We start from the raw sequence: 6,709 nt of genomic DNA, 5'->3' as shown, positions 1-6,709 counted from the left end.
TCAAATAAAATCTAAACAAACCTGATCAGACGTCAGTAGTTAAAGCAGATCACCTTCTGTCGCAGTCAACCTAAGACGCTGCAGCTGACAATCCGAGCACTGGCCCTTTAACGGACGGACCGCTCCATTCAGGAGGGAAGGGGAAACGGCTTGAAAGCCAGCGACATCCAAGGAAATTTAATATCATGCAAAGAGCTGCTCCAATATATCCAAAAAGGCAAACATGCAGAGAGTGTGTGTGAGAACAGGACGGTTAAGTCTGAGTTAAAAAGGAACGAGGTTGGACTGAGGGAGGGGGGATTTATGTGTCTCATTGCAGGGTCTGAGCCGCTCTCCGTTAGGTTTGCTAAAATCACAACACCGAACGGGAAAATGTCATCCTCAGTTCCAAAATAAAATCAAAATTAAAAATATTTTTATGCATTTGTATTTACTTGGTAGTTTGCATTGCACTTAGCTGCAGCTTCATTTTCTCTCTAAGAGTGTAAATGAACAAATAAGATCTTAATTCTTAGCTTGTTTCATCTTTCTATTTGAAAGCAAAGTAGTTTTATGCAAAATAAATGGACTAAAACACTTTTATTGCAGACAAAAACGAACTGCGGAGTGATTTCAAATAGAAGGCTACTTTGGAGTGTTTGTTTGTTTGCTTGTTTTTTGTTTGTTTGTTTTTAACCAAATTTTTGTCGCTTTTATCATTCGAGTGGCTTTTTTGAGTAAAAACCCTGGTCTACAGAGTGAAAGTAGATTTCTAGGGGAAATAGTGGGAGTCTTGAGCAGAAAAGGACGCTGATTGTGAAGAGGCTGGGCGGAAGGAAGTGCCGCTGCTGCTCACTGCTGCTGGCGGAGGACTGGACGCTGTCAGGCCGAACAAACGCACCGATCTGACGGAGAGAAATTGCTGCAGCATCCTTTGTTTTCTGACTCTGAAGCTGAGGTAGGCCACATAAACAGTTCTGCTCCATCTGACCTGCATGTTTGGCTCCATCACCACCCGCGGGGTTCGCCGTCCCTCCTCGGGCCGTTCCGCTCAGGTCTATTGTTCGGCAGATTGTCATTCAGGCAGCAGCAGAGGGGAGCTATGTCAGGCACCGTTAGTGTTTGATGTTGTGCTTGTGTGCTTTGGGAACAGCAGCTTGGTTTGTAAGGCCGCTGTACAGAGTCAGGAACACATTCCACGCCGTTCCTTTCTGCTCGGTGGGGTTTGGCATAGCGAAGCATCAGCACCGCGCGCACGAGCACGCGCTCTTCGTATAGTGGCTGTCAGCTGCTAACGTGCCTCTGCTGACACACCCGTCTGCTGGAGCTGAGCGGAACAACAGATTGGTGCTTCTATCTGCTCCTGCTGCATCCTTGAGTTCTTCTGCTGAGACATTTCTCACTCAGGCTTCATAAGTTCTAAACTAAGTGTTGATGTCATTTTCAATTGATGATTAGAAACCGAGTCATCAAATAAACAAATGCAAAAGAAAGAAAGCATGAAGCACCCAGATACATTTAAAGTAGGGGTGCACCTATTCAACATGGGTTCCTTCATTTTGGGAGATCAGTCAATCCTTGCATGAGAAACCGATGTCATCTGCCTCCACAAATATCTGAAAATCTGCTACAGCCCCTTTTTGCTCTGCTGTGAGAGAGGGCAGACTGACAGACTACCAGGTCATGTCTGCCAGCTTTGCAGTGTTGTTGCTATCTTTAGCACCATTTCAGTCAAAAAATCAGAATTGCATCTTTTAAAGTTCAGTGATTGGCCAGAAAACTACAATCGGTGCACCCCTAATTTAAACATCATCATAAAATCAGAGTCGATATAAAATAAACCTTTTATTAACTTCATGTCTAACTGCTGACCCGTTTAAGCCCAGACTGAAGAGGAAGTGTTTGAATCCTGGATCCATCGCTACTGGATGAGCTACACAACTGATATATATGCACATACATCATATAAGACCCAGGACATTTCATGTTTCAGTGATTATTTTATAGTTTTTTCTACAGCATTAATGACTTTTGTTATATATACTTTTTATTTTATAAAACAAAGCAAACTCTGTCCCTCATCTTCCTCAGAGGTGTGTGTGTGTGTGTGTGTGTGTGTGTGTGTGTGTGTGTGTGTTAGCAGCCCATTTGTTGCTGTTGGGGTTTTTGAGTGTAGTTCTGGTTGAAAATGATGATTCTTCATCTCTGATATTGAGAAAGCTCCTGTGTGTCGGCACACAGCCTGCTTAGCTGAAATGGTTAATAATAGTTTAGATTAAAATAGGTGTTGTTTCCCCCAGCATAAGCATGCACTAGCAGTGCAATGCTGCAAAAAACAAAACAAAACAAAAAAACCATGGTTGGTACATTTTCAGCACATTTTAATTAAGAGAAATAGGTTAACTTTACAGAATTGACTAAATTTATCCTTTGTTCTCACTGCAAGCTACAAAAATACAAAATCAGAAAAAAGTTTCTTGTAGGATTTTTCAAACAATAATCTTTGATTAAAGAGTCTAACTAATAAGTTATTGGACTAAAAGGAAGTTAGGAACACAGTGGTCATGTCTTTTAGTGCCAAGTTTTACATTTTAACGATTAAAATGTAAAACTTTTAATGGTTAAAAATAAAAACCATTAAAGGTTTTAGTGGTTTTAAAACTTAATTTAAAACCAGTGATAAGCTGCCTGTTGTTTCAGGCAGCTTATTGCTGCCTGAAACAACGACAGGCAATATTCTTCCTTGAAACATAAATAAATCCAAAATATGTGTGCATATTCTGACATTGCCTGGGCTAATGAAGCCTGTGCTTAATCTGTTCAGTTGGTTTTTGATAAAGTAAAACCAACTCCATGAACTGGGGCAAAAAAACCTACAGATTTGCAGATTTGTTAACAAATCTATGTACAATTTCCTAAATCGCTCCACATACATAGTTTTTGGATCGTTCTTATCTCTTCAAACAGAACTGTTCCCAGGCTGCATGAGGCTAACACGTGTAGCTCAGCTCACCAATCTCTACAGCATCACTAAACCGTTGATGATCTCCATGCTTCGTTTGATTGTGAAAGCTATGACTTTCAGGAACTGCTGAATGTATAGAACACCTAAAGTTTCACTGAAGAAAACCAAAGGTCACAGATTATGTAGACTGGTAGCTTTATGCACCACTCTTGTGTGTAAAACTTAATAGCTTCACTTCCTGTTTTTGCCTGATGTTTGGTTTTTCTCCACTTGATCACATTTCCTTTGTACTGCACTTGGTTCTATATTGAGACAAATCCAGGTTTCTCACACAGATTGGAAATTAGGATTTGGTTTAAGTATTTTCCTTAATACTTAAACAACAATAAAAACCAGAAATGGTGTAGAAAAAAAAACATTTTTGTTGTCATACACTTTTTTGTCTTTTATTTAAAAACAACTCCCCTTCACGTTGTAGAAATAAAAGTAAAGTTTGGTATAACCTTGGATGGAAATATAATCATGGTATAACAGTGTTTGTGTGGGATCAGTAAACATTAATTTATTTTGATTCTCTTACACATGAACTTTATTTTAAATATATTAAATGTCTCCCTGGTTATCACTGGGAATATAATAAACTAATATTGTCTGTCTGCTAGCCTTAGGATTCTGCCCCTTAAGTTTTCTAACAACAATTCTCCATATTTTAATCTTGGTTCTAAGCAAAGATGCTTTACATGAAATCAGTCATTTCCATTCACACACACATTGACATGCTGATGATGTCAAGCTACTGATTGTAGCCACAGCTGCCCTGTGTTTCCGTACTTTTCACTGGTAAAAGCCTTTGAATTTTACTCGGTAAAATTAGGTTCTTCATTACATTTCTTGCTTTGTGGTCTTCGAATTCAACGCTCACAATGTTTTACTCCAACTTCTTTCAGTGTTGTTTTTGAAGTGGTAACAAATGTCAAAGTTTTTAAAACATTAGCTTGAAAATTCTTTGAAAGATCTGATAATAAATAATCTGGTATCAGTGCCTTAAATTCACCATAAAAAGCTTTCTGTGTGGTTTACACAAAACCCTCTGGCATCAGTATTTATTAAAAATCACATTAGTCTCTTTAAATAAATTTTTAACTCTCTAGTCTTTAAAATACATCTGAAGTGTAAATTGTCTCTGTCAGCAATCTTAAATTGCATTAAAAGAATGTGTCATAAAAACAATATTGCACTTGAATTAAAACTTGCCATACTTTAGGACAAATTTGTGAATATTTTGAATAATTTAAGAGGGAGGCCCAGAGTTTGGGTGCCAGAAAACAGCGGCCAGGAGTGCATCCAGGTGGTTACTTTCTCAGATCCTGCCTTGAGTTCTGCCAGCTCTCTTTGCTCCATTTATCCCAGCTGGACAAGGTCATGAACTTGGAACTTTGCCTCAGAGTTGCTATCTGACCAGCGATTTGATTGCTCAGCATTCCTGACCTCAAAACCAAATTTAAGCAATTCGAAAAACTATCTTAATTACATATGATTGGATGTTAAAGTGAACTGCTCAAGGTGGTAGCATTTGGAGTAGCTCTGCTACTTTCATTTAGATTTCTTCATTTTAAAAACTTCTTTTTATGTTTCAATACATTTTTGGATAACTAATTTCTGGTTTTGGATGCAGTGCAGCTGGAAGGATTTTTTGGTGATACTTTCTTACTTTTGAACATTTGTTGTGATGTGTAACCATAGCAGCAAGGTGGGTTATTTTTACTACTGGGAGCAGCTGATGAAGATAAAGTGAAAAGCCGCAGCAAAGAGAGAGTAAAGAAGGAAATTCAAACCATCGATCATAAAGGGCAAAGAGACTTTTGGCAAACAATTTGGATGAGCCGTAAGATCCAGGCAGATTACCAGGAATGCAGTGTTATGTGTTTTAGTGAGACTTGGCTGCAGGATCTTATTCTTAACTGTGTCTCTCTCTGCCGAACTGTCTGACCATGCAAGCAGAGATTTAAAAAGGAGAAGAAAGAGCAAAGGAGGTGGATTTAGCAGTGCATGTGAACAACAGATTATGTCATCCATGACATGTTACTGTGAAGTGTCATTTGAACCGTTAGTAAGTTTTTGTTCACATCATTTACCGAGAGTGTTCCTCAGTTTCATTTTGTGAACTGTTTACATTTCTTGCAACCATGCATTTGATGTCTTCAGTTCAGTTGCTGCTAACTACAGACACACCACTCCAATGCGTGTGTGGTAATATTTTTTAGTTTTATTCATGCCTCACTCTCTACTGCACTTCTAACATTTCAACCATTTGACAGCTGTTCAACCAGAGAAAACACAGTGTTGAATTTGTTTTATGCAACTGTCAGAGTTATCAATCTCTAAAGCAAGATCTTCTCTGGAAAAATCAGATGACAACCTTGCTTTTCTTTGTTCCAAATATAAACCCTTCATTCAAAAGCAAAATGTAATTTTAAAAAACTACAAAAAGTGGGCTGAAGAAGTTCTGCGGGACTGTTTTGAAGCTACAGACTGGGTTGCACTTTGTCAGCCACATGGAAAGGACATCAGTGCCATGGCAGAGAATAGGACCGACTAAATATATATGAACTATAGACAACGCTATCCTACTAGAATAGCTAGATGTTTTTCCAATAGCAAACTCTGGATCAGCAGTGACCTAAAGAAATTGCTAAACAAGCAAAAGGAAACTTTAAGAAGGGAGACTGGAATTATTTAGGACTATATAGCAACTTATAATTAAGATTATAGACAGCTAGAAGATGTAAAGGAAGAAGCTAGAGAGCAAATTCTAGAAATTCCACTGTGCTTTTGTACACATGACAACAAAGGCATTCTGATTCTTAATGCTAACAGAAATGTCTGGGATAAATAAAATCAGACTTCAAGCAGAAGGAGGAACATGTAGATGGAACTCTGGACACAGCAAATGAACTGAACACACCCAGGTGAAAAAAAGTATCCTTTAGTATATTTCAAACATACTTATATTTGTGAAAGTTCATTTGAGTATTAAGTGTACTACCTATAAATATATCTGAAGGTAGTATCTGAAGGTAAAAGTATGCTTTACCAATTTCGAAAGTAGAACTTTAAGCACACTTAAACATAATTTTACCAAAATACACTTTTAATAAATATATTAAATAAAAGTATACTTTAAGTGAACAAAGTATATATTTGCCCAAGTGTAAATATACACTTGCTCACGTATATTTAAAACATATTTTGTGTATATTTTAAAATATATGCTCAAAATAGAATTTTTTTTAAATTCACTTAACACTACTTGAAATTATTAATTTCAGTATGTTTTAAATTACATCTCAGTGTAAATTTCAGGCTAATAAAGTATGCCTTTTTTTTTATTTTCTTTATTTAACCGGGTGAACCCCGTTGAGATCCAGATCTCATTTTCAAGAGGGACCTGGGCAGAAGTCTGCAACACGCAGTAACCTGATTATAAAATAAAACAAATTAATACATATGCAGAAGTATGTCTTTTAAGCACCTATAAAGTACTTTTCATGTAATTTTTAGGCATACTTTTTAAGTACCTAAAAAGTATGTCTTTTTAGGTGCCTTAATAATCTTTTACTATTTTTGTTAAAGTTGCGAAGAATAAAAAAATTATAATCATGATGTGATGTTGTTTAAGAAAGTGCCTAACCCAGAGGTGTCAAACTCCAGTCCTCAAGTGCCGCTGTCCTGCAACTTTTAGATGTGCCTCTGCTGCACCACACC

General features: G+C 37.4%; 1 protein-coding gene across 1 annotated transcript in view; it reads left to right on the top strand.

Annotated features, from left to right (window-relative positions):
• Positions 1-833: 833 nt before the first annotated feature.
• fam110b (family with sequence similarity 110 member B) overlaps positions 834-6,709 on the top strand; it is a 22,347-nt gene continuing 16,471 nt past the window's right edge. The window contains exon 1 of the mRNA XM_007543357.2: positions 834-937. The gene's annotated coding sequence lies outside the window, so the exon portion shown is untranslated. The remainder of the gene's footprint in view (positions 938-6,709) is intronic.

The sequence above is a fragment of the Poecilia formosa genome, unplaced genomic scaffold, assembly GCF_000485575.1.
Source record: "Poecilia formosa unplaced genomic scaffold, Poecilia_formosa-5.1.2 Scaffold803, whole genome shotgun sequence".
NCBI lineage: Eukaryota > Metazoa > Chordata > Actinopteri > Cyprinodontiformes > Poeciliidae > Poecilia > Poecilia formosa.
This window is presented reverse-complemented; position numbering and strand designations above follow the sequence as displayed.